Source organism: Dermacentor silvarum, chromosome 2 (genome assembly GCF_013339745.2).
Source record: "Dermacentor silvarum isolate Dsil-2018 chromosome 2, BIME_Dsil_1.4, whole genome shotgun sequence".
Lineage (NCBI taxonomy): Eukaryota > Metazoa > Arthropoda > Arachnida > Ixodida > Ixodidae > Dermacentor > Dermacentor silvarum.
Window position 1 is genome coordinate 37,095,943 of NC_051155.1, and position 22,436 is coordinate 37,118,378.

General features: G+C 44.0%; 1 protein-coding gene and 1 non-coding gene across 2 annotated transcripts in view; one reads left to right on the forward strand and one right to left on the reverse strand.

Moving 5' to 3' along the window:
* Positions 1-22,436, forward strand: part of LOC125943397 (membrane metallo-endopeptidase-like 1) — a 410,743-nt gene that overhangs the window by 280,221 nt on the left and 108,086 nt on the right. The window lies entirely within an intron of this gene.
* LOC119443218 (5S ribosomal RNA) lies at positions 17,548-17,666 on the reverse strand. Its single transcript, XR_005190200.1, has one exon. It is a non-coding gene; the product is annotated as a 5S ribosomal RNA (ribosomal RNA).

Sequence of the window (22,436 nt, forward strand, 5' to 3'; positions counted from 1 at the left end):
CTTAGCGTTAGTCCTAAGATTTTTCGTTCCATCGCTCTTTGTGCGGTCCTTAACTTGTTCTCGAGCTTCTTTGTTAACCTCCAAGTTTCTGCCCCATATGTTAGCACCGCTAGAATGCAATGATTGTGCACTTTTCTTTTCAACGATAGTGGTAAGCTCCAGTCAGGATTTGGTAATGCCTGCCGTATGCACTGCCAACCCAATTTTATTCTTCTGTAAATTTCTTTCTCGTGATCAGGGTCCCCTGTGAGTAATTGACCTAGATAAATGTACTCCTTTACAGACTCTAGAGGCTGACTGGCGATCATGAATTCTTGTTCCCTTGCCAGGCTATTGAACATTATCTTTGTCTTCTGCATACTCATCTTCAACCCAATTCTTACACTTTCTCGATTAAGGTCTTCAATAATTTGTTGTAATTCGTCTCCATTGTTGCTGAAGAGGACAATGTCATCTGCAAACCGAAGGTTGCTGAGATATTCGCCGTTGATCCTCACTCCTAAGCCTTCCCAGTCTAGGAGCTTGAATACTTCTTCTAAGCATGGAGTGAATAGCATTGGAGAGATTGTGTCTCCTTGCCTGACCCCTTTCTTGATAGGTAACTTTCTACTTTTCTTGTGGAGAACCAAACTAGCTGTGAAATCCTTGTAGATGTTTGCTAAGATATTCACGTATGCCTCCTGTACTCTTTGATTCCGCAATGCCTCTATGACTGCTGGTATCTCTACTGAATCAAATGCCTTTTCATAATCTATGAAAGCCATGTAGAGAGGTTGATTGTACTCCGCAGATTTCTCGATTACCTGATTTATGACATGGATATGATCCATCGTTGAATATCCCTTCCTGAAGCCAGCCTGTTCTCTTGGTTGGATGAAGTCAAGTGTTGCCCTGATTCTATTGGAAATTATCTTGGTGAATATTTTATACAATACTGAAAGCAAGCTAATGGGTCTATAATTCTTCAGGTCTTTAACGTCTCCCTTCTTATGGATTAGTATAATGTTGGCGTTCTTCCAGCTCTCTGGTACACATGAAGTTGTGAGGCATTGCGTATAAAGGGCCGCAAGCATTTCAAGCATGATATCTCCTCCATCTTTGATTAAATCTACTGTTATTCCATCTTCACCAGCAGCTTTCCCACGGGTCATGTCTTTCAAGGCCCTTCTAACTTCAGCGCTAGTTATAGAAGGAGCCTCTGTATCCGGTTCATCACTATTTTGAATGAAAGTAGCTTGGCTGTTTTGGGCACTGTACAGGTCAGTATAGAATTCTTCCGCTGCTTTTACTATGTCATCGAAATTGCTGATGATATTCCCATGCTTATCTTTCAGTGCATACATCTTGCCTTGTCCTATGCCAAGCTTTCTTCTTACTGATTTAATGCTGCGTCCATATTTTACGGCTTCCTCAATCTTTCCCACGTTATAATTTCGAATATCCCTTACTTTTTTCTTGTTGAATAGTTTTGACAGTTCAGCGAATTCTATCTGATCTCTTGAGTTGGATCGCTTGCGTTGTAGTGCACGTTAAAGAACCCCAGGTGGCCAAAATTAATCCGGAGCCCTCCACTAGGGCGTGCCTCATAATCAGAACTGGTTTTGGCACGCAAAAGCGCAGAAAGAAAGGATTTTAATTTCGTTGAACGAATCTAACTGTGTATAGCTTTAATTAAAGAACACTTTTTTCTTTCGCAATGTTTGATCCCTCCAACATAGTCGTGCTTGAATCGCTGCTCCCATTACCACCCTTACTGATGTCAGTGACAATTCGTTCTGAACCACTTTTTGCCCGAAGCTTCGCGACCATTTGGATGGACTCGTGTAATCTGATCGTATGCTCGACACGAGCTGTCTAGTATGTTCTGGAAGGCACGCGCGCACCAGGGCCGGTATTTTGTAGCGATGCCTTTCCTGTAATAATGCCTTTTCGCGCTTATCGCGCTTTATCAGTGATCAGAGTGACGGTCCGCTCGCGTTATCAACGGGATCAGCCGGCCGTGAGCAGTGGCTAACACTAGTATAGAATAAGTCATAAGGCATTGCTACAAAATCGCAGCCCAGGCATGACTCTGGAACCATAGAGAAAGAAATTCAACAACACTCTAAAAACAGTTGCACCCTTTGGGGCGTATTTTTGCCACAGAATAATCATCGTCATCTGACTTGCGTGGCTTTCCTTTCTTTAACTCTGTGCGCCCGGCACTTCTCGGTCACGAACGACAAGAGCGTTATCAGCGTGACACAGCGTTCTCGACATGAAAGTAGCAAGTGCAGAGTTTTCAAGATAGGAAACGCAAGCAAGACAGATGACGATTATTGTTGTGTGGCAAAAATGCACCCCAAAGGGTGCAACTGTTCTTAGAGTGAAGAGGGGACACTCGGCAAAAACTGGCAACATGAAACACGTCACCATACGTCACGCTCTACTTTTGATGCCGAACGTTAGCGGCCGCGAGCATCGAAACAAAAAAAGAAAGTGAAATCAAGCTAACAGACATTGATTTATTTTTAAAACTCTCTGCCGCTAAAACTGAAACGTTTTGCGTATAAATGAACTTAAGCTTTGCGACTTATTTTCCTTGCCTTACCTAGCGACAGGTCAATGACGCGCCAGATACATGCGTCATCCACCAGACACTCCCCCGAAGCCAGCGATAATGGCTGCGCGCGCGTTTGAGCGCTCGCGCGCGGCGACCCGTCGGTCTCCTTCTTTTTTTCTTTTTTAAATGTAACCTGGTTTATTGGGCTCTCGGCGTATTCTTGCGTTCCTTCTGCACTGGGACAAGACACCACTGCACTATTGGACTAAGGCAAGATGAGCAATCTTGTTTCACAGTGTACGACGCAATTAGGCTTACGGCACGGGACCGAGACATAAGCAGTTAGCGAAAAACAGCTCGGCCGTCCTGGCGCAGTTAACTTGAGTTAATTAATCGTGCTGGGACATGTTTCAGACGCTTCCTAGGGGAATATGGTAACTTATTTCGGTTTTTGAGGCACACTGGCAGCACAGCGCGCCGTGTCGCAGTTAGTGAGAACTAACTCGGCCGTGGTGCGTAGTCTAGTGCGTCTTGCTAGGAGAAGTTTGTGCCGCTTTCACTGACGCCAGACATTACTGAAAAGTAATTTCGTTACTTTCTGGGGTACTTTTTAGGCACGCTGGCCGCACAGCGCACTGTGACGCAGTTAGCGATAAGCAGCTCTGCCGTGGTGATAAAGTTTGGCGTGTAATGAATCTTAGAGGGACAAGTTGGTGACGTTTTTTGTGGCCCCGCAACAACATATACCTTCTTTCTGTACTCACGTCTCTTGAAAACACGATGGGCGATTGCCAAGAGTGCTAACATGGGAGTGTCTGGCTGGCGCCGGCAGAACGCGCGAAATATAACGCCGAGGAACATATCAGAAACTTGTAATTCGAAAATTCTGTCTTCTAAAGGACTGAAAACAGGCTTTGCACCCACGCATTTGTCTTCAGTGCCTGTTGCGTCCGTCTCTCTGTATGTAGCGTACGGTCGCGTCGCTCGAGGACAAGTTTTGGAAACGCGAAGTCGCCAGTGTATTTGTGCTGTCAAAGTGCAGGAAATAATGCCCTGAAATGGGGGAACGCTTGGAGATCATATGTTTTCATATTTTATGGTATTGTTAGGGATGAGTCGGGTATTTTCTACGCCATGTATGTAAAAGTGAATTGTTTTTAATGCCGCCCATTGACCGCTTTCACACGTTTCGCCTCTACACGCAGTATTCTTATGTCGAAATTCCAAAATGATCGACACATGCTGTTACGTGCTTGTAAATGTAACATGCTTGTAATTTTTTTTTTCAGCTGGTGCCGTCCAGTGGAGCTTCATACAGGCACTACTGATTACCTGTGGTCACAACGTTGGATGAACGCACAAAGCGCGGAACGAGCTTTTATATAGAGCAAAATAAATATTTCCACATTTCACAAAAAAGGTCTTGTCTACTTCGTAAAATTGCACGTCACACAGATTCGATGAAACTTGACAAGATTGTTCGCAACCATTTTCACCAAATAATAAACCGATTCCGCACGAAGGGCAAAAAATAAAGGGCGGGGGGCGCAGCGGGCGTGCTAGCTTGCGTTCAAAATGTGCGCGCCCAAAACCGAAACCGGAAGTGATTTCTGCCGACCGCTTGGCGCGCTGCAGTCAATTAGGCCGCTGGGCTCCATGGGAGTGTCCCCTCTTGCTGAATTCCTTTCTCTATGCTGGAACCTTCAATGAGTCATCTATAATATCTGACGCGTTTGTCCCGCAGATCAGAGTGTCGACGATCGTCGACTTTGCTCACTGCTATCGTTGGGATTGAGTGTTACTTCTTTGTTGGGCACAATTTCGCCCAATAAAGAGTTAAATTTGTAAATCACACTTTCAAACTGCGTCGTTTTTCACCGTCACTACAACGTGAGAATACTGACACATGTACTTGTTTTTCTTTAACTAATTTTAAACGTTATCGCTCGACGCAGGATGCGCCCGCATGTATCGGAAGTTTCTCGAACGTTATCGATGCTTCTATCCGCCGACTGTAGTCACCGACGCTTATGTATTCTGGTTGTATGCGCGACGCGAATTGTGTAATACTTTCTGGAAGACACGCGGGCACCAGGGATAACTCCGGAACCTTCGATGACTCAAACCAACGCGTTTCGCCGCCGATCAGTTTTATCGATGACCGACGATTGTGCTCGCCGCTCTTGTTGTAGAGTGAGTGTTTCTTTGCTGGGCAAAGGATCGCCCAATAAAGAATCAGCTCCCTCGTTCACAGTTTTAGCCCTGTTTTCTTCAACGCCGCAGCTACGAGACAATACACGCTAACACACACGCAAAGCTAGCATGTTTGCAGCTTGTGTGTAAGTCGTACTTCACGAAATGTCTGACCCAATTCACTTTGAAAAGTACAGTTGCTTCATTGGGCCAGTTGCGCTTGGCCGAGGGTCTAGAAGAACGAGCATGTATGTTTAATTTCCGCACACGTGCGTGAGCGCGTGACGTACGTGTGCACACACTGTATCTGTCTGTGGTGCACGGGTGTGCCGGCCATTGCATCTGTCGCACAGCGTGTGCTGCGACTGTAGTGTACATTATGTGTACACTGTCCAAATTAAAGTATTACATCAGCAGTTTGTCGTTGTATAACTTCGCTTGTGGCGGTGGTGTTTGTTTAGCGTCGGCAACAGCTTCGCTGGTGGGTGGAGGGAGGCAAAGGGTAGAATGGAGGCACTACTAATATAATATTAAAAGCAGCGATATACAATAATAATAATAATAATAATAATAATAATAATAATAAAAGCAGCACATACTAAGTGGCACATAGTTACCCAGGTTGGAATCTAAGACGCTTATTGATGAGCTGCGCATACCGATTGTCGCATATCCAGTGACCTCGTTAACCCGATGGCCTCAATAAAGCCGCCCGATGCACTTTCCAAGTTGGCGGGCAAACGGTTAGAGACATAGACATACAGACAGACCAGGAAAACTAGGTGAATACGGTAAGAATGCTAATCGCTATAAAAAGACTGAGAATTTGATTTCGAGGTACAAATAGAATAACGACTTCAACTCGATCACCGAATCAAATAGGACAGCAGTCCTTTGGTTATTCGAAAGTTTCGAATGTTTGCAAACCCCTACGTGCCGACGCAGATCGAACCACCATCATACGCAAGGCGAATTATTCCGTCTTAAACACGAAATACTTCGCCATTATCTTGGCAGACAGCAAATGTACTGCATTTAACCCTAAGACTTGCTTTAGGCCTCCATTACTTAGCTCGAAAAGCGGTCGCTGTGTTTCACTAACGAGGGTATAATTACTGCGTCAATGCCTCATTTCAATGAACCACCTTGCAGCTTACTGTGTTGTCAAATGATGCCTTTCATACAAATCATATTTCATGTCCTGTGGATGACATTACGATTTATATGTCCAATGGGTATTTTTCTCACAACTATGTTCGATATTTTACTTTGCATGCAAAATGCGTGGATTCACTGTCAATTACGTGCCCGTATATAGTGTACAGTTTAAACTGCACAGTATTTTCTGCATTTATATGTAAAAACAACCGTCGCTAGACATTAGCACAATATTAGATAGAAGCCACAATATTCACAAAGCGCGGAGGAAAGCGTGACAGCACGATCGAAATTGTATCGAGAACTAAAGGTGTTTCGCAGAAAACAATCAAAAGGTCACAGCTGTATTACCTGACTTGCGTAGCTTTCAACCTTTGTGCCACCAGAAGCTTTATAACATCCGCCTAAAAAGAGCAATACAATTCCTAGAGAGTCTCGAGAATATGTTGTACAGATCATGTTTCTTTTCACTAGGACCCTACAGACAATATATAAAACTGCGGAAATGATTTTGTGGTTGAGTGGCACAGCAGTATTTATAAGAATATATGCATGCTGCGATATGATACTCTACTTGATACATACTGTATTGTTCATTGGCTTTATAACTTCTGACGCATATTTCTTCTGACGCAAAATAACCACTGGTAGGATCAACATTTAATGACGCACGAGGACGAAAATAGTCATCGGAAGCCCACATTTATTCCACCTGGCACAATCGCAGCCGTTTCACTAAGATTTGAAGCTGCTTGTTATTAAATCCCACACCTAAACGTTATCCACGCATATGACTCACCCATTTAAAAGGTCACCTGCGTATAACGCTTCTGATTACTTGTGTTATATTGAAACATACAAGATGGTATTTCAGACAAGATGGTATTTCAGACAGCTCTGTGCACATATACACTGACGGATCGGTTACCTCATGCGCCTCCACCGTGGCCTTTGTGATCCCTCAGCTGGACACATCCCGCCAATACAAATTGGACCACTAATCGTCTTGAACAGCTGGAGAGCTTGTCGCAATACGGGAAGCTGTTCGTTTTGTCTCCTACCGGACATCACGTACATGGAATATTCTTTCTGACGCAAGATCAGCGCTGCAATCTATCGATTCTCTCTCTAGGAGAGGTCAGTACTACATGCCAGCGTTAGACATCATACAAATATTTGATCTTGCACAGAGGAAGTGTCACTCAATTACCTTCTAAGGGGTACCTGGTCACTGCGGCTTCGCCGGCAACGAGCTAGCTGATGCGGAAGCAAGAACCGCTATTCCTACAGCCGTCGAAGTAAAGGTTCCTTACTCGCGGAGCGATGTACACTCTTTGTTGACCACTCGCATGCGAGATTGCGCAGCACAGTACTGGGCTCAACCAGACCATCGGTGCAAGCGCCTACAGGAGGTAGACTGTGCGAGGACTCCTCCCAGATAAAGTCAAGCGATGCCAAGCCAGTATGCTTCACCAGATTCGCCTGGGCGTCGCCTTCAGTCGACGCTATGCACATCTGATTGGCCGTATGGACAGCCTGAACTGCAAGCGCTGCCAAGTGTCGGAGACTCTCGAACATCTGTTTTGCGACTACCCACTCTACGCGTCACAGCGGAAGATATTGGCTTCGACCCTAACAGGCATAGGAATGTATTGTCCGAAAGTACTATTTTGTCCGCCATGTGTGACTGTACAGAAGCATCAACAGCAACAAGGGTTGCCCTGGACTACTTGAAGACCACCGTATTAGACACAACGCTTTTAAGGTAGCGCCTGTGTCAGTGTAAATATGCAGCCCTTCTTCCTGTTCTCGTCATCATCTTCCATCACTCTTTTTTGTCCCCTTTCCTTTTTTTCCCTCTGTGCAGAGTAGCAGGCCCGAGCATGCTCCCTCAGGTCGACCTCTCTGCCTTTCAAATAAATTCTCTCTCTCTACAAGATCACCCGACATATTGGCGCACTGGAATACGAGGTCGTGCCGGGCTCAAGTTTCAAGTTTATTCTCTTTTTTCCATTTTATATACAGCATCCAAACATACATCGCCACATCTGGATGGGGCTAAAGGCTCTGTGTGCCTCACGAGGCCTACCCTCCTGGTGGTGACAAATAGTGCATTTGAGATGACAACAAACTTTCTAAGATAACATTAAAATCGCACAAAAACGAACATCCACAATTCTGTACAGTATAATAATGTTTCGAGATAACAATTTTTGAAATTACAGCTGTGAAAAGAAACAAGAAAGAGAACCCACAAAAATCAATGAGTAAATCAATGTTGCAAGTAATCGGCCACGTTAAGACTACAGTAGGTCAAAGTTGTGTGTTATGACCTAAATAATAAATCCATAACTCTTTTTTTAAACTATTTTACTTGGGAACTTGTGTATTCGCGTTTCGATATCTTTGTTGTCATTCAAGAAATTATAATGGTAAGTTCAAAAGTCTGAAGCCCATAGTTAGTTCTAACCCCAGGAGTTCTGCGAACAGTTCATAAACAGCATCAGGCCGTGCAACTGGACAAGGTTAGGTTTGCTGTGGATCAAGCAATGAGCCTCTATTGCTTGTCGAAGTATTATTAACTTATATATGTTAAGAAGCCTCAGTGGTTGCCAGTATTCTCATGTACTCGAAGTGTAGGAAATATTAACGATTGCTCTCATTTCTTTTTTTGTAAGATAAATAAGGAGTTCGGGTTTGTGGATGTTGTTCTACCCCATACAAATAATCAGGAATGAAGAAGTTACTGGATAAGGGTAAAATATAGTAGTTTTTTCAGTCTGGTTGGTAGAAGAATCCTTAATTTATGCATTAGTCCGACTGAGCTTGATATTTTGGAACGCATGTAATTAATATGCTCAGTCCAGATTAACTACTCACTGAAGACCACATCAAGAAAAAGCGTAGACCTCACACGTTCAATGTTTTCCCCTCTGAAACTGAGGACAGGCTCGAAGGTTAGAATTTCATTTTTACGTTTAAACACTATAATTTTTTTCACATTTAGCCGAAGCTCATTGGCATTTACCCATGATGATAGTTCAGATAAATATTTCTTTGCATTTGCTATAGTGTTGAAGAAGTCATTACCGGAGAAGAATATGTTAGCGTCATCTGCACGCAGAACTATAACAGGTAAAATTGATAATATCATTATTATAAACTAGGAAAAGTAAGGGCCCTAAAATGGAGCCCTGTGGAACACCTGTACATATTGTGCCAAAATCGCCGGATGTTTGTTCCCGCACTCATGTAGAGAGTAGCGCGCCTTAATAACGGGCTGCGCGGATCGCTTTTAGTACTGGTATCCTCTACAGATTTTTTTGTCTTCTACGTATTATGCAAGGGTATGTGCATGTCTAAGGCAGTGCGTGTCTCGCACGTGTATTTAGACGACGGCAGCATTTCAGTTTTATTCAGTGCGTAGAAGCACTTAAAAATAAGCGCGAATCTTCTTGTAGTCTTGAATGCGTAATTTACGAAAGTTTTTTGTATTTGTTTCGTTATTGCATGAGTCGGCCACAAGAGTTTTGACTGCAAAATGAAAGCGAGTCTGATAGTACATCCGTGAAGTCAACGAGGCTCTCAGTGGCACTATTACGTGCGTTAATAACGAATGTAGAGTACGAACATATGACATTTCAATTCTCAATAACTTTGGGTCGTTCTGCAGTTGGAGGATTTTAGTGTTTGCATAGACGTGTAGTGTTCTGTTCGACTTTTTTTCCAGTCCCCTACATTTTTAGTCATGGAGTGGTGCCTGAATCGGCAAAAAAGAAAGAAAAAAATATATCGCCGGAGCTAGTTGGGCTATACTAGTCAAGGTGCAACCAAATTAGGAAGGCCCACTAAGCTTCAACAAAGTCAGTCGCTCACCAGAACAGGAGTTGGCCTCCCTGATGCAGTTTTCGGCCACTAACTCCCTCATGACACCTACAATTTACCCATGGCCCTCAGTCCCTAGCGACTGTGGAGCACCTGACAAAGGCGGCGTTCAGACCTGCCACGCGGCAGAGGGTGCTTAGAATATCTGGGTCCGGACAGGCCGCCACTGGAAACTGAACCAGGCAACGTTTAACGCTCGCACCCTATCGAGTGACGCTAGTTCAGCCGGGCTATTTGAAGAAGTAACAGGTATTGCCTGGGATATTATTGGCCTTAGTTAGGTTAGAAGAACTGGTGAGGCTTATACACTATACTGACCAACGGCCACGTCCTCTGCTACAGAGGCCTTCCGGATAAGAGAGAATTACGGCTAGGATTTCTTGTCCATAAGGACATAGCGGATAACATTGATGAATTCTACAGCAATAATGAGAGGGTAGCAGTCGTCATAATAAAGCATAATAGGAGGTATAGAATGAAGATAGTACATGCCTACGCCCCAACCTCCAGTAGCGATGACGAAGACATCGAACAGCGTTATGAATATCTTGAATTAGCAATGAGGAAGGTGCAGACTCAGTATACTGTAATAATGTGCGACTTGAATCTAAAAGTGGGGAAGAAGCAGGCTGGTCAGCAAGCAATAGGCAACTACGGTATCTGTTCTAAGAACACTAGAAGAGAGATGTTGGTAGAATTCGTGGATCCGAATAATGAATACCTTCTCCAGGAAGCGCTCAAACAGGAAGACGACCTGGAAAAGCCCTAATGGAGAGACAAGGAATGAAATGAATTTCATACTCTCTGCCAATCCCAGCATAGTGCAGGATGTAGAAGTGTTAGGTAGGACAAAGTGCAGTGACCATAGGTTAGTGAGGTCTAGGATTTCGCTCAATTTGACGAGAGAAAGCATAAATTTAGTCAAGAAGAAACAGGCCAACCAAGACACAGTAAGGGTAAAAGCAGACGAATTCAGGCTGGTGCTGGCAAACAAATATGCAGCTTTAGAACAGGAAGATGAATACAACATAGAGGTAATGAATGAAACCGTAACTAGCTGGCTGATCTCAGAAGCAGCAATTGAAGTGGGAGGTAAGGCACCAAAGCAACCAGTAGGTAAGCTCTCCCAACTAACAAAGGACCTAATAAAGAAACGGCAAAACATCAAAGTGTCAAACTAGAGAGATCAGATAAAATTCACTGAACTGTCGAAACTAATCAACAACAAGAAAGTAAGGGATATTCGAAATTATAACCTGGAACATATTGAGGATGCATACAATATGGACGCAGCATGAAATCAGTGAGAAGAAAAGTTGGCATAGGACAAGGCAAAGCAAGGTAGGCACGGTAATATCATCAGCAATTTCGATGACATAGTAAAAGCAGCGGACGAATTCTATATTGACCTGTACAGTGCCCAAAGCCGCCAAGCTATTTTCATTCGAAGTATTGATGAACAGGATACAGAGGTTCCTTCTATAAGTAGCGATTAAGTTAGAAGGGCCTTGAAAGACATGACCCGGGGAAAAGCTGCTGGAGAAGATGCAATAACAGTCGATTTATTCCAAGATGGCGGAGATATCATGCTTGAAAAGCTTTCGGCCCTTTATACGCAATGCCTCACGACATCAGGTGTACCAGAAAGCTGGAAGAATGCCAACATTACACTCATCCATAAGAAGGGATGCGTTAAAGAATTGTAGAATCACAGACCATTTAGCTTGCTTTCAGTATTGTATAAAATATTCACCCAGATAATTTCCAATAGAATCAGGGCAACACTTGACTTCAGCCAACCAAGAGGACAGGCTGGCTTCAGGAAGGGATATTCTACGATGGATCATATCATCATATCCATGTCATCAATCAGGTAATCGAGAAATCTGCGGAGTACAATCAACCTCTCTATGTGGCTTTCATAGATTATGAAAAGGCATTTGATTCAGTAGAGATACCAGCATTCATTGAGGCATTGCGTAATCAAGGAGTACAGGAGGCATACGTGAATATCTTAGCAAATACCTACAAGGATTCCACAGCTACCTTGGTTCTCCACAAGAAATCTGCAAAGTTACATATCAAGAAATGGGTCAGGCAAGGAGACACAATCTCTCCAACGCTATTCACTGCATGCTTAGAAGAAGTATTCAAGCTCTTAGACTGGGAATGCTTGGGAGTGAGGATCAACTGCGAATATCTCAACAATCTTCGGTTTGAAGATAACATTGTCCTGTTTAGCAACAATGCGGATGAATCACAGCTAAGTGTTGAGGACCTTAACCAACAAAGTGTAAGAGTGGTGTTGAAGATTACCATGCAGAAGACAAGGATAATGTTTAAAAGCCTGGCAAGAAAACCGGAATTCGATATCGCCAGTCAGCCTCTAGAGTCTGTAAAGAAGTACGTTTATCTAGGTCAATTACTCACAGGGGACCCTGATCACGAGAAAGAAATTTACAGAAAAATAAAATTGGGTTGGAGTGCATACGGCACGTATTGCAAAATCCTCACTGGGAGCTCAGCACTGTCGTTGAAAAGAAATGTGCAATCATTGCATTCTACCCGCACTAACATATGGGGCAGAAACTTGGACGTTAACAAAGAAGCTCGACAACAAGTTAAGGTCCGCACAAAGAGCGAGGGAACGAAAAATGTTAGGCCTCACGTTAAGAGAAAGGAAGAGAGCTGTGTGGATCAGAGAATAAACAGGGATAGCCGACGTTCTAGTTGGCATTAAGCGGAAAAAGTGGAGCTGCGCATGCCGTGTAATGCGTAGAATGGATAACCGGTGGACCATTAGAGTTACAGAATGGATACCAAGAGAAGGGAAGCGCAGTGGAAGACGGCCGAGAACTTGTTGGGGTGATGAAGTTGGGAAATTTGCAGGCGCAAGCGGAAATCAGCTAGCGCAAGACAGGGGTAATTGGAGATCACAGGGAGATGCCTTCGTCCTCCAGTGGACATGAATATAGGCTGAGGATGATGATGATGTTTCTCAAAAGACATCTTGCTTAGTTTTCGTCAAGTCACAACTTAGTTTATTTCTCGTTATTTTAAAAGTATTAGGTAAGTTTAAATCTCTACTTTGTAAAACGTTGGCAAAACTTAGTTTTTGTGAACAATTCCTTTGTGTAGTTCCACATTTATCCAGGGCTTTCTCGACCTTTTGTGTTTTGTACTACGAGTCAGTGGGAAAGCAATTTCGTATATCGCAATTTTTTTTTCAGGCATGTAGTGTTAGAAAGGCAGGGGTTTATTTCCTTGTATACTTCAGACCAGTCGAACTGATGGGCTCATTCGTAAAAATGGCTCAATGTTTCCTCATTATATTTTCTGTAACAAGAATGATGTGTTGAATTATTTAACTCATGTTTATGAATAGGTAGGATAACAAAAAATTGAAGATGGGCACTGACATCAGAACCTAGTGCACCACAAATAACATCTGTGAAACACAAGTCAATATTGTGTTGACTTGTGATGAAACACAAGTCAAACGATTGGGCATGGCGGCACCGCAGGTAACATATCGAGTAACCCTTTCATCTTCCTGATCCAGGCGCTCGGTCTCCTGCTTTGCTGCGATTGTTTTGCGGATGGCATCCGGACACCCAGCCGCACCGTATCAGCACTGACTGCTCTACCGAGTGCCGAGTGCTGCAAAGCGCCACTGGTCGAGCTGGGCTGCGACGCCTTTCTTGAACAGTTGGACCGACATGCCTATGCCCCCCTCAGAGGCATACCGGCCACCCCAACGCTATCGACACCATATACCTATAAACTGCGCGACGCGCCTGGCGACGGCATTGGTCATGGCGGCACCGCAGTGAACATGTCGAGTAACCCTTTCATCTTCCTGATCCAGGTGAGAGAACATTGTCGCAAATGTCACAAAAGTAAAGAAATCTTTCTTGTGGTGCTGCCGTGCCCAGGCAAAGTTTATGAAACTGTGTGTAATTTCATAGCCTCCTTGCGTTACTTACTGATGCTTGCTGGGGATGTAGAAAGTAACCCCGGCCCTACCAATCAGGAAGTCTTGACTGAAATTCGCAGGGTGGCTGCTGACATGACTGATTTAAAGAATGACAACAAAGCTTTAAATGAATCTCTGGAAGCCATCCATGTGAAGTTAGATGCTTTAGCAAACCTCTAGGGCAGAATAGAAGGCGTTGAGGATAAAATAGCGACACTTGAAAATACCATTAGCAGCCTTCGACTCCAGGTTGATGATCTCGAAAATAGAAGCCGAAGATCAAACTTAATCTTTAATGGCATTCCGGAAGTAGAAAATGAGAAACCTGATGACCTTAAAAGAACAATGTCTGATAAGGTCATTTTATTATTGATATCTTGTCATTTTACACAGGCTTCTTGTTGGTGGACAATGATCGAAGAAAACAATATTAGAGTGAAATAAACCAGGTTTATTAACTGCGTGGCACGGAGAGTGACCAATGTATTTCTAGGTAATTAAATCTAAGGGTACATATATATATATATATATATATATATATATATATATATATATATATATATACAGGAAAATAACAAATATTCCAATTGAAATCCTTGAAAAGAGAGAACTCCCTACCGGAATAAGCGCACGCTTTTGCAGTAACAAACACACTTATTAGTGAATACTAGAAATAAAACTCTCATTCGCAGCAATAATATTCATAGCAGGCAAAACCATCTTATATACAGGGTGTTTCAGCGAACACTTTCAAAAATTCCTAAAGATTGCCTGTTGCTGATAGCACAATTCTAGTTCGTGAGCTGGTCTACTCGAAGAGGCGGACATTACTTGCACAAGAAATTGCAATGCATAATCGAATAATTAGCAGAAATTCACTAATTCAGTTTTTAAGTAATTATCTGATGGCCCATATTGCAATTTACAAGTTGTAGCCGTGGAGTTCGCAAGGCGGATCCACTTGGAACGAATTCTCGCGATGGCACCAGTTTCGAGATATTAATTCCCGAACTTTGCGGAGAAATGCATTGCGGAGAAATGCATTCTTAAGTTCTTAACAAAACGTCGCTTTTTGCATTGAAGCGCAAAATTAACTGGAACGCCAATGCATTTCTCCGCAAACTTCGGGAATTAATATCTCGAAACTGGTGTCATCCTGCGAATTAATTCTAAGTGGATCCGCCTTGCCCACTCTACGGCTACAATTTGTAAATTGCAATATGAGTCATCAGGTGATTAGTTTAAAACTTAATTAGTGAATTTTTGTTAATTAGTCGATTATGCATTTCAATTTCTTGTGCAAGTATTGCCCGCGTCTTCGAGTAGACCAGCTCATTAACTGGAATTGGGCTATCTGCCACAGGCAACCTTAAATAAATTTTGAAAGTGTTCGCTGAAACACCCTGTATGCATATATATATATATATATATATATATATACATAACTGAACGACCGCGTTCAGTTATCCGGTGCACTATCATAACGACCATAATGAAACAGTTAAAGGAACGGCATGTCTCACATACACGCAGAGATATGTGCAGATCTGTTGCGTTTGTTGAAGAAGTCCGTACCACATGGGGCACTCAGTTTTAATGGGTTGCAAACATGGTGAGACTGTCAAAAAAAGTTTTCCTTGTCGGAATCAAGTTAGCAGATTTACAGGCTGCCCAAAAACGGGGCGTTTATATTGAATGAGAGCTAGGAACTTGGTAAGCAGGCTTATTAACACCCGTCCGTTAATTCTCTCAGGAACTGCGCCTCTGCGCAGCAGCCACGACTCTCCGGCAACAAAATCATTTCGGATAACAGTCCTCACTTGCATGCAGTCAGTAACCTTTGAGATTTCAGTAGTGCTGTAATGCGTTACATTTGAACGGAAATGACTATTCAATGACAGTATATCAATGACACTTGCACACACACACACACACACACACACACACACACACACACACACACACACACACACACATGGCAATATATATGTGTGTCTGTGTTTGTGTGTGTGTGTGTGTGTGTGTGCAAGTGTCATTGATATACTGTACGACGCCGAATAGTCATTTCCGTTCGAATGTAACACGAGTCTTTTCCATTTCGTTCCCATCGAATTCCGCGACCTGGATTGAACCCGCGAGCTCGAGTTTAGCAGCGCAACGCTTTATCCACGATATAGGCACTAATTAGGCTACCGCGCTGGCTTTTTTTTTTTTGAAGTATCGACTGGAAAAAGAAAAAATTCCATGTACGGGCTTATGGCCAAAGATTAGCATATAGAATGGCTAACTAAAACCGTTTTCGGCGCTCGAGGTCCGACTGGAACAAATAACCCCGTACCAATTACTCCGCATTCTGTTCACTCCGCTTTCTTTCTTTCCTTCTCTATTTTTTCTTTTTTTGAAGTATTCACAGGGGAAACAACTTCCACGTACGGCTTATATGGTCAAAGATGAGCATATAGAATGACTAACAAGAACTGTTTTCGGCGCTCGAGGTCCTACCGCAATAAATGACCCCGTACCTATTACTCCGCATTCTGTTACGCGAGGAAGGCGGAAACTTGAATGGAATGTTGCGCTGCAGTTTAGTCTTTTTTTATCTATAACAATGCTTCCCCTAAATCTGAGTGCAAAGTGCCGGATGAGACAGATACATGGTGTTTATTTGTTTGAAGCAGCAAGCAGGAAGGTTACATGTGTTTCTCCGTCTGCGTTTGACGAGACATACTGATGGAAAACTATATACGCAACAACACACGAGAGGTACATGCTGCTTGAAGAACGAGAAAAACATTTTTTTCTCCAAAGGGAACCGTAGAATAACATAGTAGAATGAAAGCCGACACTGCGGCCGCAATGCACGCGCAATCACCGAGCGGGATTAGAAAATAATAAAAAATAAATAAATAAGAGAAAGAAAAGCAATTTATTCTTAAGGCTTAAATACATGTCATATGCAATTATGAACCCCATTTGATCGGTTTTAACGCAAATACCAGCGCACGAAGTAGTACGAATGACCCTGCCAAGCAGTATCGCCAGCAGTTTCCAACGGCGCGACCTTGATGCGGCCCAATCCACTTCGACCGCAGCGCCGCCCCAGTATTTTTCCACGTCGGGCGCCTCACTGCAAAGCATGCGCCGCCCCAGCCGCTCGTCCCACTCGACCAAATTCTAGTTCACTCTAGTGTTCCCAGGTGGTCTCCCTCCCAAGTACTGACCGAGCCCAATGCTGCTTAGCTTCGGGGATCGGACCAGAACCGGCGTATTCAGCATGGTATGGCCGATGGCGAGAAATCTAGTTTACGACTTGACCTCTATCGCACACTATGTGCATTCGGCCGACTGTACTTGCTTTGCTGCTACAGCACGTGCTAAAAACAATCTCTACGCACAATACAAAAATGCGCAAGCAAGCGTACGGTCGTTGTACATTCCGCTTGTTGTGGTTTACTACGTGCGCGCTAGTCGTGCGCACAAACACGAGAGGGCGTGCCACGATGTGCGTGTGTTGCTGTCCAAGATTCGCAACGCAATGTCGTATCTTTGATTGAGCTTCCTGTGGTAATAAATGTTGAACTGTAAGAGAGATGCACTGATTGCCGCGGCCAATCGTGGTGCTGCACGTTGTTTCTCGCGCTCGACACGGAATTCGATGTTGGCTCTACGAGCAGGCTCAAGCGAATGAATGAACTTAACTCTCAAATTTCACCGCCGACGTGTTGACATAAAAAAAGAAAAAAAATAGAAAAGCACAGAGACAAAGCACGCAATCGAAATGCAAAAAGAAGGGTGCCATCAGCACTCGGTGTTCCCAGGTGGTCTCCCTCCCAAGTACTGACCGAGCCCAATGCTGCTTAGCTTCGGGGATCGGACGAGAACCGGCGTATTCAGCATGGTATGGCCGATGGCGAGAAATCTAGTTTACGACTTGACCTCTATCGCACACTATGTGCATTCGGCCGACTGTACTTGCTTTGCTGCTACAGCACGTGCTAAAAGCAATCTCTACGCACAATACCAAACCCCGCAGGGGCGCCTGCGTTAGCAGGCGTTTGGTGAGTTGCGACACCACGTACCCGAGCACATGAGGATTGGACCCTCCCGCGTGTAGCGGTGCGCGGCTTAGCCGTGTCTGGGGAAAGGGGGATCCTGGGGTTGAGCCGATGCCGGGTGTTCGGACCTTTAAGGCCCCCCGGCGGAGGCAACACACCTCTTCGGCCTCTGCTTCACATAGACGGCACCTCCAGACTGACCCACTTGGAGGAAATCGGTAGCCGCCTTTTCCTGTCTCTCTCCTCAAACCTGCGTCTTTCTCTCACACTTTTTGTCTTTCCTGTCTTCTACTCTCTTCCACTTACTTCTATTCTCCCTGGCGGCAAGGGTTAACCGTGTGTGGCCTACCTTGGGTACACCATATTAGGTTATAGTAGCGACGTACGACTGACGTCGTGCAGACTTGTGCACAAGTTCTGCCGCGTCCTCTCGTTGGGCTCCGTGGTGGGCGGTCGGCGCTGTTGCCGAACACCAACATTTTCTTATGGCAGCGCAAACTTCTGTTTTCTATGATCGGCCACTGAAAAGAGGCCGCACCGAAGCATCATTTCAGTTCTCCTTTAGGAGCAACGCCCCAACATTCCACAAGTACCATGGAGTGGATAGCGAAAACAACACACCCGTAAGAAAGCTTTCTCCATTCCTAGTGGCCAAATGCCTGAAAGACAAAATTGGACCGACATATAAAGCCTCAAAAATGTCTAGCGAGGACCTCCTCCTAGAACTAAATGACAAAGATCAAGTACAAAAACTCTTGGAACTTACCACTATTGGCGATGCCACAGTCACAATTTCAGCCCACAGAACACTAAATACAAGCAGGGGTGTGATATCCGAAGAAGACTTTCTTGGCTTGAGCGATGAAGAACTGCTGGAGGGTTTCCAGGAACAAAACGTGGCCTAAGTACAAAGAATTGTCATCCGCAGAAATGACCAAGAAATTCCGACAAAACATGTTATACTCACCTTTGGAACAAGTGAAATGCCTACCTCTCTCAATGCAGGGTATGTAAAAGTAAATGTCAGACCATATATCCCGAACCCCAGACGATGTATCAAATGTCAAAGGTTTGGACATGCGTCACATGCATGCCGAGGACAAACAACCTGTGCTAAATGCAGCTCCAATGATCACCAATCTGAGAATTGCACTTCTTCTCTACACTGTGTTAACTGCAAACGGGACCATGCAGCTTACTCGCGGTCTTGCCCTTGCTGGAAAAAAGAAAAGGAAGTCATTGCACTAACTGTGAAAGAAAAAAATCTCGTTCTTTGAAGCAAGAAAGCGACTATCGTACCTTTCGAGAAGAAGTTATTCCGATGTGACGCAGGTCGGGGCAGCGTCACAGAGGCCTCCGGAGACGTGCGAGCCCACGCACAGTGGTCCCGCAGTGGCCCCTCCCGCCCCCGTGGTGGAAGCAGTCAGTACTGCTCCATCCTCTTCGAAGGGCCTGCAGACACCAGTCCCACATGGCCCTAAACTCAATCGAACTCCACGGCCCGAGACACGTGTCCCAGCGCCCAATTCTCGGTCCTCCAGCACCTCAGGGAAAGCAATGGAGGTCGACGCAAAAACCCCGGTGTCGTCGACGCCGAAGGACAAGCGCTCTCTCGAGCGCACGAAAAGGGACAAAGTCTCAATAACCACACTAATTCAGAAAGTGATAACCTAAAGGTTATCGCTCTTTTTTATATTAGCCTTCTTTAGGTATATGTCACCAAACATCTTTCTTATCTCGTATTCACTCGTAATGCCATTTTTTACTTTCCTGCTTCAAAACGGCTTTTATTATCCACTGGAATTGTAGAGGACTCTTACGTAACTGAGGTGACATCAAAGACATGCTAAGCAACTTCTCTCCTGTGGCCTTGTGCTTGCAGGAAACAAACCTAGGCGAAAAACATAAAAATTTCTTAAAAGGCTTTACTGTGGTACGGCGAGACCGTACCCAGGCGAGCCGACTTTCGGGTGGTGTAGCCATTGTTCTGCAAGGAGGTATCGCAGCTAGAGAAGTTGCCATTAACAGTCACATAGAAGCCGTTGCTGTGACCATTTTAGCACACAAAACCATCACCATTTGTTCACTATACATTCCACCACACTCACATTTTACTGTAAGAGACCTCGTGCTAATTTTAAACCAACTACCCGAACCTTTTTTAATCGCAGGTGATTTTAACGCACATAACACGTTATGGGGTAGTAAAACAAATGACACCAGGGGACAAACACTTGAAGATTTTATCCTTACAAATGACATATGCCTTTTATGCACTGGCGACGCAACCTACTGTTCCCCAAGCACAGGAGCTATGAGCTGTCTTGATCTGGCGCTGTGCTCTCCATCTATTTTTAACGATTTCCAATGGAGTGTTATCAAGAATCCTTACGGTAGTGACCATATGCTTTCTATTATTAAAAAAACATCTCCTTTGTCCACCATACCATCGAGATCACCCCGTTGGAAACTCCATCTAGCAGACTGGCCTCTCTTCTCCGAAAAAGCCAGTCTGGATGACATACCAGATGGATTAACTATAGATGAACTAAATGAAAAAATTACTACCAGTATACTTACTGCAGCAGAACAGACAATCCCTCAATCCTCTGGCGTCTTAGGGAAAAAATTTAAACCCTGGTGGACGAACGGATGTACAGAAACTAAAAAGCTACAAAACAAAGCGTGGGGTATCTTTCGGCGATACCCAACACAAGATAACCTCCTAATTTTCAAAAATGCAAAAGCGAAAGCCAGGTACACACGCAGGCAAGCCGAAAGACAGTCATGGAAAAATTATGTATCATCCATAAAGAGCTCGATAACATCCAAAAGAATGTGGGATCAACTTCGTAAGTTTAGAGGGAACTGCACTCCTTACACGATCCCCATACTCTCACCTCCAGGCAAGCAAACAAACTTAGAAGAACAAGCAAATATATTAGGACAGCATTTCCATGACATATCAAGCTCAGTAAACTACTCTTCTAAATTTCAAAGATATAAGCAACCAGCAGAAAAACAAAAGCTTCCGACAACAGGAAGTTCCGAGAGGTCGTATAACACCCCATTAACACTCCAAGTACTCAACAGGGTACTGACTTCAGGCAAAAAGAGAGCTCCCGGTCCAGACAGAGTACATTATACAATGCTCGCACATCTCTCCCCCAAAACAGTGGACACCTTACTTCGCTTCTTCAATGTAATCTGGGAAACGGGAAAAATCCCGAATGAGTGGAAGAAAGCAATTATAATCCCTTTCTTGAAAGCTGGAAAGCATCCTACAACAGCAACCAGCTACAGGCCTATAGCACTCACAAGCTGTCTTGCAAAGTCATATGAAACAATTATAAACATAAGATTAACATACGTCCTTGAAACCGAGAACCTGCTGGACAACCATCAGAGTGGGTACAAGAAAGGGTGCTCTACAACAGACCATCTAGTCCGGTTAAAACACGAGATACGTACTGCCTTTCTACACAAACAATACTGTCTCACAGTTTTCTTCGACTTAGAAAAGGCATATGACACAACATGGAGGTTTGGTATTTTGAGGGACTTAGCGGATTTAGGGATCCGCTGTAGAATGCTCAAATGTATAGCCGATTTCAAGTCCGACCGAACCATTCAAGTGCGTTTAGGAACGGTGCTCTCACGCATATTTATCCAAGAAAATGGTGTGCCACAGGGATGTGTATTAAGCACAACACTGTTTGTCGTAAAAATGAACTCGGTAAATAATGTAATTCCACCATCTGTAATGCACTCGCTATATGTGGATGATCTACAAATTGCATGTCGTGCATCGAACATGGCAACCTGCGAACGGGAAACTCAAATTACATTAAACAAACTCACGCAGTGGACATCTGAAAACGGTTTTCGTTTCTCAACTGAAAAAACGATTAGTGTTGTCTTCTCACAGAAAAGAGGCCTGCAACCAGATCCCACCCTTAAGTTACAGGAAGCCATACTACCGGTAAAACAAGAACACAAGTTTCTGGGCGTTCTGTTTGATAAAAAGTTGAACTTTGTTGCGCACATAAATAGTCTTAAAATCATAGGGAACAATGCACTTAACATCCTCAAAGTCTTGTCACGGAAGCGCTGGGGCTCTGACCGTAAATGCCTGCTACACATCAATCAATCAATCAATCAATCATTTATTCATGTATCAGTGTACATCTACCGCTCTTTAGTACGTCGCACATTAGACTATGGTAGCATCATTTATGGATCAGCCAGACCGTCTTACATTCGACGACTTGACCCAATTCATAACCTCGGACTACGACTGGCAAGTGGTGCTTACAGAACATCACCTGTCCAGAGTTTATACACTGAATGTAATGAGCCTCCTTTACAGAAGCGCAGAGTGTTACTAACGTTTTCCTATATACTTAGAATCCAGTCATCAACACAACACATATGCTACAACATAGTCACACAGTGCAACTCACGCTTACACTACACAAATAAACCAAACATGATTAAACCGCTTCTGCTCCGATATGAGGAATACTGCCGTGATTATGACATTCCTCATGAGGTCCTTCAGGTTGCTAAAAGGCCACAACGATTACCCCCATGGTGCGAGATCATAGAGTTATGTGAGTGGGCATTA